Source organism: Phocoena sinus, chromosome 3 (genome assembly GCF_008692025.1).
Source record: "Phocoena sinus isolate mPhoSin1 chromosome 3, mPhoSin1.pri, whole genome shotgun sequence".
In the NCBI taxonomy this organism is placed as follows: domain Eukaryota; kingdom Metazoa; phylum Chordata; class Mammalia; order Artiodactyla; family Phocoenidae; genus Phocoena; species Phocoena sinus.
The window spans coordinates 25,013,170-25,033,227 of NC_045765.1; the positions used below are offsets into that span (position 1 = coordinate 25,013,170).

Genomic DNA, 20,058 nt, shown 5'->3' on the forward strand with positions numbered 1-20,058 from the left:
TTCTTATTCTTGTTTTAGCAAAGCTGGTGATTTTGACCTTTAACAGAATAAGTGGTGACTATCCTACAAGATTTCCTCCTGAGTTGTATTGTTGTTCATTGAATTAGTTGAGAAAAGGGGAAAAACCTGTTGGTCAAGAAAGTGCTTGTTACCCTCAGTTCAGTTTCTGCTGATCGCAATTGCCTCACAGGAAGCTTGTCTTTGTAGGCAAATGAGAGACCAGCCAGGAAGACCTGACAGTCCAGTAGGGTATCTCTAACCTGGATCTTATTATTGTTTTAACAAAATTCAAAGATTGCAGAGTTCAGTGATGTCAGCAGGAAACATTATTTAGGAAATTCCCTCTCAGGGTTAGTCAACAATGAAGACCTTCACAGAATGGAAAGCAGTGAAGTAGAAACAGTGAGACATTAACATGTAAATTGAAAAAGATGACCGAGTAGAGAGATGGGCAAATACCAAAGTACAATGAATATAGGAAACCATTCTCTAATAGCAAACCTCTGATCCACAGAAGAAAAAGAAAAATGAGAGCTCTGCTGTTAAGAAAAAGGAACCTGAGTATTTTTTTTTTTTTTTGAGAGTTAAATTCAGAACACTTAACCAGTTTTGGGAACTAATAATAAAATATGTTTTGGTTCTGTGAAATGATTGCTTAGGAGACTCAGAGAGAAAGGGGCAGGGGACAGGAAGCAGTCAGTCCTTACGTTCCTGGTCTGGCATCTATTAATCTTTGTTTCTCTAGCATAAGGCCTGCCACCAATTAGGCATTCAGTAAATGTTTATTTGAAGGGAAGGGGGGAAAATTAACTCACTAATACAAGAAAAAGCCCTGACAACGCAAGAGGTTCAGAAGTGAGTCCGTTAGTCAAATTGTTGTGGCTGTGTTTTGCTATAATTGTTCGGCATTTTGGTTATAGCAGTGAGTTATACTTTGAAAAGCAGAGTGTATTGCTCTAGCAGTTAACTGCTAGCCCACTAGCAACTTTTGTCAAAATTGGGTTTTTAGTTTATTCTTAGGCTCTAGAGTAATGAGAAGAGCTTGAGCAATTATTCTTTGCTTGTGATTTTACTCAAATAATGCCTTTAAGTTGAGGGTATTAAGATATTTCCACCCGTTTGTTATGAAGAGGTTAATCTTAGACTTGTACTTCAGTCAGTCACCTCAGTTGCTTTGCCTGTAACATGAAAAATCAGAACATCTTTAGTCTTTGCCTGTGGACTATTTATTGATCTTGGAATTTAAAAATTCCTTGGTTTCAACTGGGTTTGGGATTCTTTGTCACAGACACATCTTTGCTGCTAAACACAGAGTCTACTTGGGCAACGTTATAATGTGTTTTGTTATAAAATTAATATTGTGGGCCTTAGAATTGCATGGCCTTTTGTTACTGAAATGCTTTTAAGTGGCTAGATCAGGGGAGTCAGCCCTTTCAGGATGGCTCAACAAGTTCAGTTGTATTTTAGTTCAGCTAGGCTGAAATACTTAACTCTTCGGTACTTTTGTAGTTCTCCCTTCTGACGTCAGTTAGCTTAAAGCTTGGTTTCTAATGCCCCAGGAATCATGGTCTTTCTGATCCATGGTCTGTGGACTTGGGACGCCACAGTATTCTGTGAAAAGGGCATGGGCTCTACCACCTAGTAGATATGGGACTGTGGACAAGTTATTTCTTCTCATATTTTTTGAGAATTAAATATGAGTAATGAATGTAAAAGGCCTGGCCCATTAGTAACCCTTCAATAAAGGTAGGTATTATAATTACTGCTGGAACATTTTGGCAGTAGTGTGACAGTTGAGGAAGTAGCAAATTTATGTGCAGGCAGCTTCACAGTCTTTGGATTTTTAAGTTTTTATCTATGTCATCCTGTTGAATGTCTTTTTCTCTCTCCCTTGTAGTTTGTTTAGAGTTTACAGTCTAATGGAAGAGTTGGTATGGTAATAAAAGAATGTTGATATAATGTGGAGTGGGCTTATGTATTTAAAGGTGTTATCTAGTAAATTGTTTATTAGTGTTTATTATTTTCCCTAATTTACCCAGTGACTGGCCATTGTGGGGGATTGGCCTTTATTGAGTCAGAAGTTTACTCTTAAAGTTATGTCACATGTCTTTAAATGTCCTGTATTTCAGCTGAGGGTGGAAGATTTGAGAGATGTGAAGATTTGATTTCTTATATATGGCAAACCAAAAGATTTCTTGTTAGGTGCTTAAATACATATTTTGATTGGGAGACATTTGAGCCTTGCTATATTAACTTTGGCTGACAAAGTTTCTGTAATAGTAGAGGAGCTGTCTTAGAAAATGGATAAAATTGTAGCTGAATGATCTGGGACAATTTATGTGCATAATAGAAGAAATTTTTATCATGCATTTGGAAATTGCATGATATTTATCATGAACAAATAATAGTATTAGAGATGTTTCCTTCTTTGTTATGTAGAATTTCTTATCCTTCTCTCAACACAGAGATGAGCAGTGCTACTACAGACCTTTTATACCAAATAGATGACTCAAGGGTTGTAACTCTTTCTGTGCTTCAGATCCACCACTCCATTGACCCTTCCATTTCTTGGTGGCTGTCCTTTGCCGCTGGTGCCATGGTGGGTGTATGGATTGCTTTCTGTCTTTCAACAGTTACCGAAGTGCATGTTTGGGATTTTGTTGAAGAAAGCTGGATACAGTAAGCGGAAAGAATCTTGGAAGCTGCTTGACTGCTGTCTTTTCTCAGACTAGTCTGAAAGGGAATACCCCCATTCATTCTGGATTGGTGGATCTGAAGTACAAAATATTGTCCAGGTAAGCAATTACCCTGTATTGTTTTGTTATGTAGAACTCAACTCACTGAGAGAAACTTAAAATTTCTTTACTTTTTTCCATTATAATAGAGAAAGAAGAAATGTTAGACATTTATTCATAGTGTTCATGTTTGGGTGTGGTTTAGTGAAGGTATTTGCTAGTAAAAACTTTGTTTCAGTGTAAGAAATGCAGTTATTTTTATTAAATAGGCCCAAAAGTTTTGTAGTCATAGCCTAACAGGCAATACAGTACAGTAAACAAGGGACATTTGTTTGAGGAATAGGTTATAAACTATGGAAAGCAAATGACAATTTTGTGGCATTATCTCATGATTTGTAGTTATTACCTGGTCAGAATAATTTTTGTATTTACCATGTAAAGTAGTGGTCTTTTATTCTTAGGACTCCTGGAGGGTCTTCTCAGGATGATGTACTTACTGTAGCTGCTGTTTACTGGGCATCTACTAAGTGCCAGGCACTATTGTAAGCTCTTTACATATATTTCTTATTTAGTTGGCACCTGCTTTACGTGTATATTACAGATTGTAAAATGAAGCTCATGAGCATTAAGTACAATTTGCCCAGGGTCATACAGCTAGTACATGGCAAGGCCAAGCTTAAGCTTGAGCCTGTGTGCCTCCAGAGCTCTGGCTCTTTCCATCTGACTACATTTGCTGAAGTTTGTACTTCAACTTCAGGATTTTCATATTGTCTATATACTGTTAGAGTAAGATGCGGTTTTCTACAGTGGGTTTTCACTTGGAGAACACATGATGGATCGTTGTTTGGCATGGTATCTTAATTGTATCTGGTGTTCTCCCTTCTTAATGAAAAGATTAGAAGATCTTTAGTCAGTCACCAAGTGAACCTAAAGGTAACTTAGGAAGTATAAGAGAGGCTATACATTTGCATGTCAAAATGTGTTTTATACAGGGAAGTATCATTTGGTCTAGTGAACTCAAACCTGTATCTTCTCAGTTCCTCCTTACTTTTTATTGGTTATTTAAATAGCTCAGTAGCTTATTATGTAGACTTCTTTTTTTTTTTAACAGTGACATTCTTAGCATGTTTTTTTTAAAATGTTTATTTATTTATTTATTTGGCTGCGCCGGGTCTTAGTTGCGGCACGCGTGATCTTCATTGCAGTATGCAGGCTCTTTAGTTGCGGCATGTGGGCTCTTCTAGTTGCGGCATGTGGGCTCTTCTAGTTGCAGCATGTGGGATCTAGTTCCCTGACCAGGGATGGAACTTGGGCCCTCTGCTTGGGAGCATGGAGTCTTAACCACTGGACCACCAGGGAAGTCCCTATGTAGACTTCTTTTGGTCTGTGGTTTATCAGCCTTACAAGTAAGACATTGTCAGGCAACTCATGACTTTTTCTGGTATTTAATCACTCCAGATTACCCATTTCCTTTACCTTTCAAAAAAAAAAAACCAACCTTTTTATCATAGGCTGACACTCTGGCTTTGTGATCCATGTTTTACTTTTTATATTTGTTAGTATTTCTTCTAGTTGAGCATTTTTCACGCTTGTCACGTGAAGAGCTCTCAGGGTGGTGGTAGTAGGAAAAGTAGTAGTAGTTTACACTTAATGGGCAGTTACTCTGTATTGAGCACAATTCTGAACACTCTACATGTATAAACTCATTTTCATAGTGACCCAATGATGTAGGTACCCTTATTTCCACTTTAGTTATGAGGAAACTGAAGGATAGAGTAGTTAAGGAACATGTTCAAGGTCACACATCTAGTAAGAGACATAGATGAGACATGAATCTAAGCAGTTTAGTTTCAGAGAATGTGCTTCTAATGTCTGTGCCTCAAGTTTAAAATACCATCCAGTGATAAAAAGAGGGGCAGAAATCCTGAAGACTAAAACTGTATTCTGATTTCAAAAAATCATTGCAAAGGGAAAGGAAACAATGGTTGCTGAGTATCTATTTCGTACCTTCTGTAGAAAATAGTCTAGATCTCAGATTCTGTGTTAGCCATCCAAGACTATCTCAGCCTGTTTCTCGGGAGGACTCACAGTAGGTTTAGTTTAAGGTTGTCTTCCAGAACAGTGCCGTCCAGTTAGAACTTTCTGGATAATGGAAATGTTCATTATCTGTGCTGTTCAATATGGTAGCCACTAGCCACTTGTGGCTATTTTGAAATGTGGCTCTATTAACTGAAGAACTGAATTTTAAATTTTAATTAATTTTAATAGCCACAAATACAGTTATAGAATTTACCTTCATCCTAGGTCTAGTCTTGGATTTAACACCCTTAGAAATCTGATCTTGTCAGCATGCTGAAAGCCAGCACCTTATCCCACGGTTAGACTTAAATTCATTAACCAGCTGTGCAAGACTGATGTGTAAAGCCAGAATTCCAGTTTATTAATTTATAATGATATGTGCTTGTTGGCATGATGAATATAAACTTTTCTGATAGGTAGACTTCCTTACTAGATCCTACTTAACATGCCAGTTTAAGTTTTTCAAATGAGAAGAGATATTTAGAGGAAACTGAAGACTCAAGCCAAATGACCGAAATATTCTTGTCCAGTGGGTAGACTTTACCTACCAGGTCAGATCATAGTCACGTGGTTTTGTTAGCATGGACTTGACCAGGGAAGTGACATTTGCTGGCCTGGGACTGAGACAGCCTCATTCAGCTTTTACTTTAGGGATGGATGGTTTTTCTGTCTTCCTTCAGCTTCTCTGCTTGTTTTTACTTCCCAAATCCTTTTCTGATTACGGCATTCATTTTAAGCATGTTAATATTTATATTCAGCTTGAACGCACTCTTGTTTTTTAGGTCTGGGAAACTCCTTGTTTTCCTTAAGACACCTTTATCACTGTTAGGATCCATTTTGTGTTCATTTTTGACTCTCTTTAAGAAGGCAGTTGAATTTTCCTTGCTTCCCTAAGGCCTCTTTCTACTGAAACACACTTAATAGCTTATTTAATTTGGTCATATAGTGTGGGGTAGAATAGGAATATACTCATAAAAAATATGCCTGGTAGTACATTCTCTTTGCATTATGTCATGTTATTAAATGAGCTTGTGTTCGGGACTTGTTCTTGATCCTTCTGTTCTTAAAATAGAAAGAGTGATGTAACCAAATTTGCATTTTAAGAAGTTAACTTTTCAGGTGTCTGTAAGATGGATTGAAGAGACTCAAGGCAGGGAGACCAGTTCGTTCAAGTGTGCAATGATGAAGGCAAACCCAAAGCATTGACACTGGGCATGGTGGAGATGGGGTGGGCTTAAAAGAGATGTAGGTGGCAGGACCTACCAAACTTGGGGATTGGTTATAGGAGAAAGAGATGGATGGAATATAGTATAGTTTTAGATTTTTGCCTTGGGCGCCAGAATGGTTGTTTGTTCTCTCTTCCAAGATAGGGAATACTAGAACAGACTCGGGGGAGTGGAGGGAGGAGAAAGAATGAGTTCAGTTTGTAGTGAATTTGAGTAGCCTATGGGTGAATCCTCTAAAAGGAGAAGTATCTAGTAGGAATACTGATCTGGCGCTCACCAGAGAGAGCAGGGATGGAAAGATTTGGGAGTTTTTATTTAGCTTCAGTGATAGCTAACTTTACTTATTGGAGTTAGAAGATAACTCAGAGTAAAGACTGAAGAATCTATATATCTGTATGGAAATGCTAATATAAAGGAATGGGCTACAGCTCAGATTATGAGATCATATGTGATGTCGCTCAAGAGGTGTTACTACTCTGTCCTTCTCACATTGAGCTGGGGATTGTTACAGCCTGTTCCCAATCAGCAAATTAGTCCATTATATTTGGATTGTGATATTTTTTTCCACTGTAGTGATTTGTTTAATTAATAGAGGTACTGTTTTTGAAATGTATTTTAGAAAGCACCATGTTGTCACTACACATCTTTCATACATTTATCAAATTCATTTCTTTACATCTGGTGACAAAAGCAAGGGAAAACTAACCTAAACAGTGAACATTCTGGACCAAACGTGAAATAGGGAATGGAAATTTGCTCTTCTCTCAGCCTGTCTCAATTCCTGAATGCTTCTCATCTAGCTGTGATGAGTGTGATTATGCTATTTTAAAGAAACATTTTTAACATCACAACATGAGGCCGAAGTACAAGCCAGCTGTTTAATCTACTAGTCAGTTGAAGAAACAGCAAACTGTTCAAGTGCTGGTATGAAAATTAGCTGTGTAGGAATTATTGAGATGGTGTGTTGGTCCAGTGTGGCATATATTTAAGAGATTTTTAAGGCAGATTTTTACTATATGCTGTTTTCACCTTATGTACTGACTTCAGACCCTTATTCCCAGGTGTGCTATATAACTCCACTGTAATTAGGTTTTAGTAATGAAAGCATGGAGATGTGAAGACTTCATTACAGCTAAAGTCAATCAATACTTAACAAAAAACTTTTTTGAATACATTATATATGTCTATGGTACAAAATTCATAACGTGCAAAAAGGAGTACACAGTAAGGAAAAAAAAGTCTCACTTCTCTTTAGCTCCAGCTACTCAACCACATTCTTGTGTAGCTTTCATATATGTGTGTGTGTGCTGTACACATTATTCTGCACCTTGATTTTTTTTTATGTAAAATATGACATGGTCATCTTTCATATCAGTTTCCAAAGAACTCTCATGTTTTTTGAAGAGATAATTTAAAAGATGCATGCTGATTTATTATATGTGCCATAATTTGTGAAACCAGTCTGGGCTGTTACAGATAGAGGCTATTTCCAGTCTTTTGCTGTTATACATAATGCTGTAAAAAATAACTTGACGTGTATGTCATTTCACATGTGGAGGAGTATATCTTCAGGACAGATTCCTGGGAGTGTCACTGGATAGGTGCTTTAAAAAATCTGATAGACATTGCCACGTTGTCCTCCAGTCACATGGCAACAATTTACACTCTCGCAGGCTTTGTTTGAGAGTACTCTTATTTCCTGACACTCTCAAGGTTTTACATTGGTTTTAAGCTGGTTGCTTTTAAAGTTGTTCTCTCTTTTCCCCCGTAACTTTTTATTATGAAGAATTTCATATATATAAAAGTTGGGGAAAAAAGCAGTACAACAAACACCTGTATACTCTCTCCACCTAGACTCAACAGTTGTTAACATTTTGCTGTATTTGGATCATTTCTCTGCTCCCCCCCTTGGTCGTCCCTTCGTCCGTTCCCTCCCTTCTTCCTCTGTCCCTCTCCTCCCCTTTCTGTCCTTCTCTCCCCAAATAAGTACCCTTTTTTGTTGTTAAACAATTTGGAAGTAAGTTGCAAACATGATACCCCATCCTCTAAACATTTCAGCATGTATCTCTTAAGATAGTCTCTCTCTAAAAGCAAGCGTACATACACACACACACCATGTATATAGTATACATCTCCTTATTGACCAAATATTAAATATAGTCATATGTATTTTATACATATATAAAGCCACAACAGTATTTTTATATCTAAGAAAATGAAAGTAATTCCATAATATAATAACAAATATTCAGTTCAATATTAAAAAAAACACCCCCTCTTTAAAAAAAAAAACCAAGTTCCAAATAAAACACACCTTTTGTATTTGGTTGTAGATGTCTTTTAAATTTCTTTTTGTTTTAACTGTCCCTCTGCCCTTTTCCCTCTCCTGGAATTGATTTTTTTTTTTTTAAGAGTCCAGCTCAGTTAGTTGTCCTGTAGGGTGTGCAGCATTCTTCACTTGTCTGAATATTTCTTCATGGTGTTACTTAACTCGTTTCTCTAGCTCCTATACTTGCTGTAAACTGGAAATTATGTGAGAGGCTTGATTGCAGCCCATTTAATAAGAATGACAAGAATGCTTCATCATAGGTGAAGTGTACTTTGCATTGAGTCATGTCGGGAGGCACTTAATGACAGGTTATCCCATTATGAGCTATGCTAATTTTGATCCCTTGACTAAGGTGGCAGCAGCCAGATCTCTCCATTAAGGTACAGTTTTATCCCCTATTATTACAAAGGACTATGGGATAATATTTTGGCACCTTGTAAATATCCTGTTCCATGACAGCCTTTCACCCAGTGGTTTTAGCATCCTGAGCCTGAAATCAGTTATTGCAATGTAAGTTACAGAATTGTGGTTTTCTGTCATTTCGTCTATATTTGTTAGCTAGCATTCACAGAGGCCATCTCGTTTCTCCTCCTTCCTTTTGTGTATCACTGTACTCTCATGGATTTTATTTATTCACTGTGTTAACAGTCAATTACAATCTTTATTGATGTTCAGATTTGGCTAATGAGAGCCCCTTCAAGATAGCTCCTGCTTCCTTTGTAACATGAGCCCATCAGTTTTGGTGTGTTTCTTGGTTTTCTACTTTTCCCTGCATATCAGGAATCAACCATTTCTCCAAGAAGCTCTGGTTCCTTTTAGTGGGGAATGGTGTTTAGAAACAGAATCAATACTGTTGGGTTGTTGTTGCTTCTAGACCTTTTCAGTGGCCAGACCTAAGACGTATATTTAAAATGAACCATGTGTTCATGTTAGTTCTGATTCAAACTTAATATTACAGGGATATTTTTCTGAACCTTGTTAGCCTTTTGATTTTCAAAATCTAAGGGATCATACTGTATAATGGCCGTCTATTTGAGGTACTAATTGTTATGCAAATAGGCAGATAAATAGCTTTATTCATTTATTGTTAAGCATGTAATCGAACAGGTACTGTTTGGTAATGTGGGGAATACAGAACAGAATCAGATGTGTACCTTGCTTCCAGAATCTTACAGTCTTTTACGTAAAAAAGTATAGTTTAATGTGAGAACTGCTAAGGATCATGAGAGGTGGACATACGTTGTGTGGGAGCTAGAAAAGAAAGGAAATCTCATAAAGGAAATTTTTAAAAAGTTACCCTTTGGGGCTTGAGCAAAAATTAGACATGGATGTGGATGTGTTGGGGCAGAGGAGGGAGGGATATCATAGCAAAGGTAACCAAATGAACAGTAGCTGGGAGGCAGTGGTGTGTGTTGTCTGTTGGGAGTAAGTAGTTCTGTGGATTGTTGGAGTGTAGTTTGTGTGAAGGGATTGAGGTAGATAAATTTGTAAAGAGATTATAACCAAATCTTGGGTCATCCTTTAGGTCATAAGTTACAGACAAGTAGCCTGTAGATAGAGATCCATGGATGTATTTTATTTGATCTGCATAGATTTTTAAAAATTAGACATTTCGTATCAAAACAGTCTGGTTTTGCCTGAAAACTGGAGCTGAGTAGTGGCTGCCTTTTTGAGTCAAGTCTTGTACTTTCCTGGTCACCATAGCTCCTGTAAGGCCTTCTTTACTTTTGAGCTTGTCATCCCTGCAGGAGAGGAAGGGTGAGGGTAGTGGGTGTGGTTTGAGATGAGAGATGACCTGAAAGTTTGAGCAAAATCTGTGCTTTAGAAAGATCACTCTGGCAGTCAGTTTGGAGGATGCAGTGGAGCAGGGAGACCAATTAATAGACTGTTGTAATGTTCCAGGGAAGAAATCACAAGATAGTAACAGATGGTGTGGAAGAGGAGGAGATGAGACATTTTAAATGTAGAATGGGTAGATTGTATTGATAGATATGAGTATGTATGTGCATGTATTGAAGAGAATGTAAATCAGACTCTCTTAAAACACGAAGTCCTGTCTCTAAAAAGCTTTGCATTCATAAATCAGTTATGAATTAACTGATTGTGAATGAATTAATTATAGTTTCTGGAACTTAACCACATATTTTTTAATCTGTTGGTTAATTTTGGAAGACAGCAGTAATAGTTTCATGCGTTGCCACTGTGTTTAGTTTTGCAATATGCAAATAACGTGCTTCAACAAAGTCTAACTCTGACATGGCTTTATTTCTGAAAGTTTATAAAGTGAATATTTATATTATGATTTTAAAAGTCACTTTCCTTATAATTGTGGAGCTAAACTTTCAAGCAAAAATATTAACAATGCTAGTACTTATTTTCAGAATGTTGGCTGCTTGTATTTAATTTTCCCCACAATCTCTGCAAGAACTTAATCAAAAGGATAGTGAATCAACAAGGGACTGTACTGTAGACTTGAAATTACACCTTTATTAAAACCATATATACTGGTAATAATAAGTATTTTGGACATCTTCCCTGTCTGGTTAGGGCATGACCTTATCCAGTCCCATTTCCAGTGCCGTTACTCCAGATATTTAGTAGCACCACCAGCTCAGATAATCTGAGGGAGGTGGACATGAAGAACATGTAACTGAGTAGACTGGGAATGAGAGTGACTCACACTGACAGAGGCCACACCTGGATACTGTGTAAAAAGCATCCAGCTTCAAGGGATGAACAAAGATAAATTAAGGGCATTTGCATATATATATATATTTTTTTGCTTTTAACTTACATACAGTATAGAACACAAATATTAAGTGTACAGCTTAATGATTTTTTTTACATGTGTGTATACTACACTGTGTAACTACTACCCAAATCAAGATAGAAAACATGCTAGAGCCACTTGAGGGCTCTTTTGTCTGTGCCTCACCCAGTCAATAGACCCTCCCAAAGGTCTATTCTGGCCTCTTTTATTATAGGTTAGTTATGGCTGTTTTTGGATTTTATATAAATGGAGTTATACAGCATATATATGTACTCTTGTGTTCCCCCTCCCCCATTACTGTATCCGTGAAATTCATCCATTTTGTTGTGTATTTTTCCCTCCGTGCATTATTCCATTGTATATATAGTCCATGATTCATTTATTTTACTGTTGATAAATTAGTTGGTTTGTTTCCAATTTTTGGCTGTTATTATGAATAACACTTCTAAGGTGGACATAAACACTTGGTTCTCTCAGTTATAAAAACCCCAGAGTGGAATTACTGGGTTAGAGGATAGACATATGTTTAGTTTCAGTAGATTCTGCTAAATTGTTTTCCAAGCACTTATGACAATTTAGACACCTACCTGTAATGTGGAGAGTTCCAGTTATCTCTTGGCTTTGCCAATCCTTTTCATTTTAGCCATTCTGATGAGTGTGTACTGGTATCTATTTTGTAGTTTTGGGGTTTTTTTGTTTAATCAGCTTATTGATGTATAGTTTACATGCAATAAAATGTACTCATTTCAAGTATACTGTTTGAGTTTTGAAAACTATATATACTCATGTAACCACTACCACAATCAAGATATAGAACATTTCTACCAAAAAAAAACTTCCCTCATTACCCTTTGGAGTCCCCTCAACAGCATCCTCGGCCTCAGGTAACTTGCTTTCTATTACTGTAGATCAGTTGTGCGTGTTCTAGAATTTCATATAGGTGGGATGGGTACAGCATGCATATACTGCACGTACTCTTAGTCTGTTTGGCTTATTTTGCCTAACATGTTTTTGAGATTCATTCTTGTATCAGTTGTTTGTGCCTTTTCATTGCTTAGCAGTGTTACATTATACGAGTATACACAGTTTTGCTTATCCATTCGCCAGCTGATGAATATCTGGGTTGTTTCCAGTGTTTGGCTATTACGAATAAAGCTTGCGTGAACATTTGTGTTCAAGTTTTAGTTTGGACATTTCTTTTCTCCTGTGTATACCTAGGAGTGGAATTGCTGGGGTAGAGTGTAGATGTATGTTTAGTTTTTCAAGAAACTGCCAGATCTTTTCACAAAGAGGCTGTACATTCTTAGAGTTCCTCTGACCGTGTATGAGAATTCCAGTTGCTCTACATCCTCATCAGCACTTGACATTGTCATTCAGTTTTAGCCATTCTAATAGTTGTGAAATAGTATCTCATTGTGGTTTTATTTTACATTTCCCTAACGACTAATGATGTTGAGCATTTTTTTCTTGTGCCCATTGACCATTTAGCTATCTTGTTTAGAGAAATGCTTATTCAAATCTTTTGACCCTTTGAAAAAATTGAGTTGTCTTTTTACTTACTGATTTGTGGGAGTTCTTTATTATAGTCTGGAAACGAGTTCTTTGTCAGACATACATATTGCAGACACCTCCTGTTCTGTGGCTTGCATTTCCAATGTCTTAATATTGTCTTTTGGTGGGCAGAAGGTCTTCATAGTAATGAAGTCTAATTAATCAATTTTTTCTTACATAGTTACTAGTTTTTGTGTCCTGTTTATGAAATTTTTGCCTACTCTAAGGTCTTAAAGATACTCTGTGCCTTCTTCTAGAAGTGGTATGTTTTTACCATCTCAAAATAATTGTTTTTTATGGTTGAGATAGGGATCAAGATTCATTTTTACTTCCCATGGTTACCCAATTAGCCCAGTACTGTTATTTACACATATGTTAAAAAACTGTTGAGTAGGAAACTTATATTTTCTTTTTACAGAAGTAATTTATATTTATTATAGGAAAATTGCAAATAAAAATTATGTAAAATAAGAAACAAAAAGAATAAAAAGTTCCACTGATAACTGCTGTTAATATTTGGTATACTTCTCTGCCTTCATATACATATTTTTTTCTTTCATATATGTTTCATATTTGTTTTTCACACATAAAATTATTTTTCAAACTGCCTTTAAAACTCAGCAATATTTGTGACATCTTTCTGAACCATCATACATTTCTTTATAACATTTTGAAGGGGTGCCAAATATGCATGAACATGCAAACGGTAAATAGTTAAACCACTCCTTTATTAGACATTTAAGTTATTTCTAATTTATAGCAACTTAAAGGTGGTGCTCTTTCTTGAAGTTTAATCTTTGAACAAATCTGTGAGTATTACCTTGGGGTAAGTTCTAAGAGGTGGAATTGTTGAGTCAAAGAGTGTACACAAAAAATGTGCATGTGTATTTTATATAGCCAAAGGTTTTACCCACTTTCTGTTATTTATATGAACATAACATATCAAACTGACCGTAGTCTATGAAAGTGCTCTTTTCTCCATGTTTATGCCATTTTAAGGTATTAATAATTTTTTAAAATCCCAATTTGGTTAAAGAACTTAAAATTTTATTTTTTTAAATTACTAGTGATATTGGACATATATTTCTTAGGTTTGTGGCTATTTATGTTTCTTTCGTGAAGAAAGGGAAATATGTAGATTAGCTGTCTTTGCTGATTCTAGATCCAGGTGCATTTGGGGAGTAGCAGAAGGAAGTCACCTGGGTGAGGAACTTCTGAGTTTGTTGTGGCTGGGGCAGTGCTGCCCTTTTGTGATTGAAATGACCATTTTTGTTAGAAGCCAGCTGCAGGAGTATCTGCTTTATTCAGCAGACTGTCTGCGGCAAGCTTAAGCCAGGTCACTGCTCTGGCTTGCCCCCCTGGCTGCCGGTGCTCTTTGTGAAGCACGTTAGGATCCGTCTCGACTGGCCTCACTGACAGCTTCAGGGACACTCACTCCTACTGGCCTTTGCTGCTTTGACCTAGGAAGTGAGGTTCTGCTGGGAATTCTTCTACTTTTCAGGTAGACTTTTCTTTGTTTACGTGCAGTGAACCCCTGTTTCCAGTCCAGTTTTTTCTCTATTATATTTATTTAATAGAAATTCCTTGAAATGTCTTATATTTGTGGAGAGCACCCTAGCCAGGTTTCCAGTGCCATTGTCTTTTTACTTTGATATTCCTTTGATGATTTCAGTTGCACAGTCAGAAACCGCAGCCTTGGCACCTCTGTCTTCCTCCTGAGTCTTGTCTATTTTTGCTCTTTTTCACCTCAGCTTTCCATACTTCAGTCACAGTGATTTTCCCCCACCCCTTCCTCCAGTGCACCAGACTCTGTCTTGACCTAACAAGCATTAACATCTATTATTTGTTATCAGGGAGGCTTCACCCTTAACTCCTTTCTTGCCCATTTAACCTCTGCTTGTCCTTTAGAGCTGAGTTCAAGCATCAGTTCCTCAGGGATCGTGTCTGGGCCCCCATGTACCCCCCTACAGGTTAGATTCCCTTTGTCATATTATTACAGCATTCAGTTCTTTTTCTTCACAGCTGTTAACATAATTGTAATTGATAAACGTATTGCGTAATCCCCCACTAGAGTCAGCTTCTTTATTAAGAAGGTAACCTCCATGGGGACAAGGATCACGTCTGTCATGTCATATTCAGTTCATAGCATATTCCCAGCATCTAGCACAGTGCATGCCATACAATTTGCCCAGTTGATTGAATGAAGGAATAAATTTAGGAGGGCAAATAAGAATTAACCATCTTGGGCTTCCCTGGTGGCGCAGTGGTTGAGAGTCCGCCTGCCGATGCAGGGGACACGGGTTCGTGCCCCGGTCTGGGAAGATCCCACATGTCGTGGAGCGGCTGGGTCCGTGAGCCACGGCTGCTGAGCCTGTGCGTCCAGAGCCTGTGCTCCACAACGGGAGAGGCCACGACAGTGAGAGACCCGCGTACCGAAAAAAAAAAAAAAAAAAAAAAAGAATTAACCATCTTGTATCAGAAGTTTATATGTACTTTTAAAATGAATACATTCACTCCATTGCTTGGTGTTTTCGGTTTCACTATCATCTCTTAGTTTTAAATGACTTGGTCATGAAAATTAAGCTGTTGGCATCAGTAACTCCTTTCAGAAGATCAAAATGCATCCCTTCTCTCCCTCTCTGCCTCTAAACCAGACATTGACTTCTGATCTGTCCAGATAGTAATACTACAGCTGTCATTTTGAAGGATTTGTCAGCTGCTGTAAACTGCTAACCTTTCCTTTCCTCCCCCCTCCCTTTTTTTTCGTGTGTGTGTGTGTGTGTGTGTGTGTGTGTGATTAATAGGATCACTATTACTGGGAGTTGCTTCCTTAGGTCAAGTAAATTTAGTAAATGCTGCACGTAATCTCCTCCTCTTAGAAATTCACTTGGTAATTGTCATTTTAATAATATGTTTCCCAGTATTTCCCAAACTTTCTGACCCCAGAATTCCTCTCCTCCTTTATTTTGGTTCAAAACTGATACAACCCAAGGCTCTTTACTATTTTTGTGTATTTCACCCCAACTTCTTTTATTCACCAAGGGTTCTCTTATCACCCTGCCAAAGTAAGGAGGGAAGGAACTAACACTCGTTAAATGCCAGACTTACATCTACGATTCCTTTTAATCTTCACCATAACCTTGAAAGATAGGCTTATTTTCCACATTTTAGCATGTGAGGAAATGGAGACTGGAGAAGAGAATTATTTTTTTGCTCAAGGTCACATAGTGATTCTTTCCCTCTCTTTCTTTCTCTTGTCCTCCCTCCCTCCCTCCCTCCTTTCCTTCCTCCCTTCCTTCCTTTTTATCTCTACAAAACCTTGTGCTCTTTCCCATCCCTGCCTGGGGTAAGAAAAGAAAAACTCTTCTGATTATTTTAGATTCCGCACCTCTAGGTATCACCTTAGTTTGAGGAGTGTTAGGTGGCAGCTTGGGACTCTTAAAAGTGCCAGAGACTCTGGAGCAGCAGAGTTTCCAGGTTGTAGGTGGGCAGCAGCAGATTGTCAGTATTTGGGGAGATTGAGAAGAACAGGGGAAGCCTTGCCTGCCCCTGCCCACATTGCCTCTGTAAGCCTTCATGCTTCCTTTGCTCCCTCATTCTGTGCTTAACTCATTCTCCCCAGTTCCAGTCTTTTATCCTTTGTTGGAGTTCTGTTGATAGATTGGCTTTTTATCAATAGTGCAGTAGTTAATATTTATTGAGTGCCTGCTTTGGATGTAGCAGGTGCTGTACTCCTTGAAACAGCTGGCTTGCTTAAGGTCACATAGTGTGAATCTAGAATCTTAACCTACCTCTGCCTAAGTGTTTTTTTTTTAGTCCTAACAAATTTTTTCCTAAGGGAAACCTACCCTAAGCAATGAAAATCTGTGAAATCATGGGTTTGATGTGCTAGCTGTATATTTTTTATAATGTATTTAAATTAAATGTATAGCTATTAAACATTAAAAACACCCTTACAGGGCTTCCCTGGTGGCGCAGTGGTTGAGAATCCGCCTGCCGACGTAGGGGACACGAGTCCGTGCCCTGGTCGGGAGGATCCCACATGCTGCGGAGCGGCTGGGTCCGTGAGCCATGGCCGCTGAGCCTGCGCGTCCGGAGCCTGAGCCTGTGTCCCGCAACGGGAGAGGCCACAACAGTGAGAGGCCCGCGTATCGCAAAACAAACAAACAAACAAACAAAAACCACCCTTACGTGTCACCAGAAATCACCTTGAATACTAAACCTTGGGAAACATTGCTGTAGTCTACCTTCTAACTTTATGCATTCATCCATCCATGAATAGTTCAGTAGGTATCTGTGAAAGACGTGCACTTAAAAACAAAAAACTGATAAAAACACACACATATAGAGCACATAGTTCCATTATTATACCTTAAAAATTAACAATAATTCCTTCATATCAAATAGTGTTTATATTTGCTTAATTGTCTCACAAATAATTTTTAAATTAATCGCCCTTACTTTTTAGAACAGTTTTAGATTTGCAAAACAACTGAGCAGGTAGTACAGAGTTGTCATATACACCCTCTTCCCCTGCATAGTGTTCTCCATTATTAACATCTTACATTAGCGTGGTCATGGGCTGCTATTGACGCATTATTATTAACTATAGTCCATAGTGTATTCAGCTGTCTTTAGTTTTTACCTCATGTCTTTATTCTGCTCTAGGATTTCATCCAGGATCCCACCTTACATTCAGTTGTCGTGTGTTCTCAGGCTCCTCTTGGCTGTGTCGTTTTCTCAGACTTTGTTTTTGATGACCTTGACAAGTTTTTTGGAGCACTGGTCAGGTATATTGTATTGCCCTCTGTTGGAATTTCTCTTGTTTTTCTCATAAAGTCTCGTAGTAGTTGGTTTTTCCAATTCAGGAGACAGAGTTGGTTCACACATTGCATATAGTTAATAGTCTCTCAAATCTCTTTTAATCTATAAAAATTGCCTCTCCCATCTTTTTTTCTTGCTATGTATTTATGGAAGAAACTGGATTGGTCATTTGTTCTGTGTAACTTCCCCAAATTTGGATTTTGCTAATTATGTTCTTATTAGGTCTACATATTCTGATCTCATTTGTATTTCTTATAAATTGGTAATCACATCCAGAGGTTTGTTAGATTTAAGTTTAGTTTGTTTCTCTATCAATTAACAAAATAAAACAAAAATCAAAACTCATGCTATGTCCACTGTGCTATGGTGCTTTCTTACTTTGGTGATATTCTCTCTCCTTTCCAAGTAAGTGATTCTTGAAGAAATACAGAACTTCTTTGCATTTGCATTTTTCGGAGTTAAAAACTGCATAATTTATTGACAGCTGATAGAGAAGCAGTAACCTGGCTGCAGGAATATCCACATGTCGTTGTCAATTTTGCCAAGGACAGTGATGACACATTTTATGGTACTGACTATCAGTATTAGAGTTTTATTCCTATAGTTTTTAAAGTTTTCAACTTTTTTCTTTTTCTCAGTTCAGAAATGTAATGACTTTTGCTATTGTTAGTATATACTTAAACCTTACTTTATTTCAAAAAAAAAAAAAAAGAATTTGAGTGATTACAATGACCCATACAGTGTAGGAAGATAAAAACAAAATAAGTGGATAAATGAAGACGAAAGGAAAAAATAAATGTAGTAAAATAAGATAAAGGAAGGGTTAAAATTATGCAAAAATGCATAGAATAAGGTTAGTTGTTACAGGAGGGGCACAGGTTAGGTGCTGCTTGTAATAGTAATATGCTGTGTCTGTAGCAGTTTGCAGGACTTTTGTAATCTTAGATGATAAATATATTCCTTGCTCTAAGGTTATTTATTTATTTGGTGTGCTTGTACTTGGTACTGCCAACCTCATTGCTTATTTGGAATTAAATGCCTGTAAAGCAGTGGGTCAGCTTTCTCAGTATTGGGTATCAGAGCTCCTTGGAAAATCAGGACTCGTTTTTTCTGTTGTACTTTCTTTCTGCATTCTTCTTAGTGTTTAGTTTACCCTGTTACATATTTTTTTCTTTCTCTAGTGTCTGTGTTATAGCAGGAACGGGATATTCTTCGAACATTTAGTTTTGAATACTTTTAGTAGAATAAAATGACTTCCTAGGAAAATAAAAATAAATTTAAGAATGTTTCATCTGCAGAATATTCTTTGTCTTTAAGACCATGGCCATGTCAAATACGTTTTTGGCTTTTGCCTGTTTTATTTGAACTAAATATTTAAGGTTTGTTATGATTTTTTTCCAGTATAAGGTGGCAGAAAACCCAACTCAAAACTGGTTTAAGCTGAAACAGGGAATTTATAATTTGAAAAATCCAGAGGTAGATGTGGTTTCAGCTTTATTCCTCAGAGTGAATGTAGTACCTCCTAGAACCAGCTGTCCCTTGTGGTAGCATGAGGGCAGTTCCAGCTTTCATCCTCTTATGTTCACGCTCAGTAGGGAAAGAGATTTCTTGTGGCTCCTGTAGAAGTCCTGGATTCAACTTGGAGTATGTGCTTATTCCCGAGTATGTGCTTATTCACGTAATCACACTGTGATTAGGTGATGTAGTCAAAAAACAAGTGTCCACCATCAGCCCTTTAAAATTACAACATTACATTCTTCTCTAGCCTCTGAATCAAATTATTGCTTTGCATGTAACCTTCTGGACTTTACATGTTAATTATTTGATAAATTAGCAAATATTTATTGAGTTCCTACTCTGTACAAGCACTGTGAGGACCTGAAAGCATTACATTGTAAATTGGTAAATTGTCTTATTAATTGCTTGTATTACTTTATTTTTTATAAATTATTTTGGAAATACAACACTTAGTTTATTTGGAAATAAAGTACAAATTTTATAGGAAAGTTTAGTACTTTGTGTTTTCCTGTGGTTTATAGACCAATTTTTGGTTTTTGAATTTGATTATTTTCAAAGTAAAAGTAAATATCACCCTTTCAACCTTTTTTGCTCACATCCCAATCTTGGTAGCTGTTTTTTTTGTTTGTTTGTTTTGGGGGGTTGTTGTGGGTTTTTTTGCGGTATACGGGCCTCTCACTGTTATGGCCTCTCCCGTTGCGGAGCGCAGGCTCAGCGGCCATGGCTCACGGGCCCAGCCGCTCCACGGCATGTGGGATCTTCCCGGACCGGGGCACGAACACGTGTCCCCTGCATCGGCAGGCGGACTCTCAACCACTGCGCCACCGGGGAAGCCCCTTGGTAGCTGTTTTTATTGTTTCTCTTTAGACTTTTAATTCGTCGATTAAAAGAAATGTGGATCATGGAATATTTTTTTTTGTCTTAAATGCAGCAAAAAAATGCCCGCATGAGATTTGTCTTCTGATCCTCCTCTCAATTCTGTATTTTCTCAGAGTTAATAAAAAATTTATTATGATGGTGACATCT

General features: G+C 37.5%; 1 protein-coding gene across 6 annotated transcripts in view; it reads left to right on the top strand.

Moving 5' to 3' along the window:
• Positions 1–20,058, top strand: part of FBXW11 (F-box and WD repeat domain containing 11) — a 134,409-nt gene that overhangs the window by 6,835 nt on the left and 107,516 nt on the right. The window contains exon 2 of one of the 6 annotated variants that reach the window (XM_032626180.1): positions 2,634–2,795. The exons of the other annotated variants lie outside the window; for them this stretch is intronic. The gene's annotated coding sequence lies outside the window, so the exon portion shown is untranslated. The remainder of the gene's footprint in view (positions 1–2,633; positions 2,796–20,058) is intronic. 6 annotated transcript variants of the gene reach the window in all.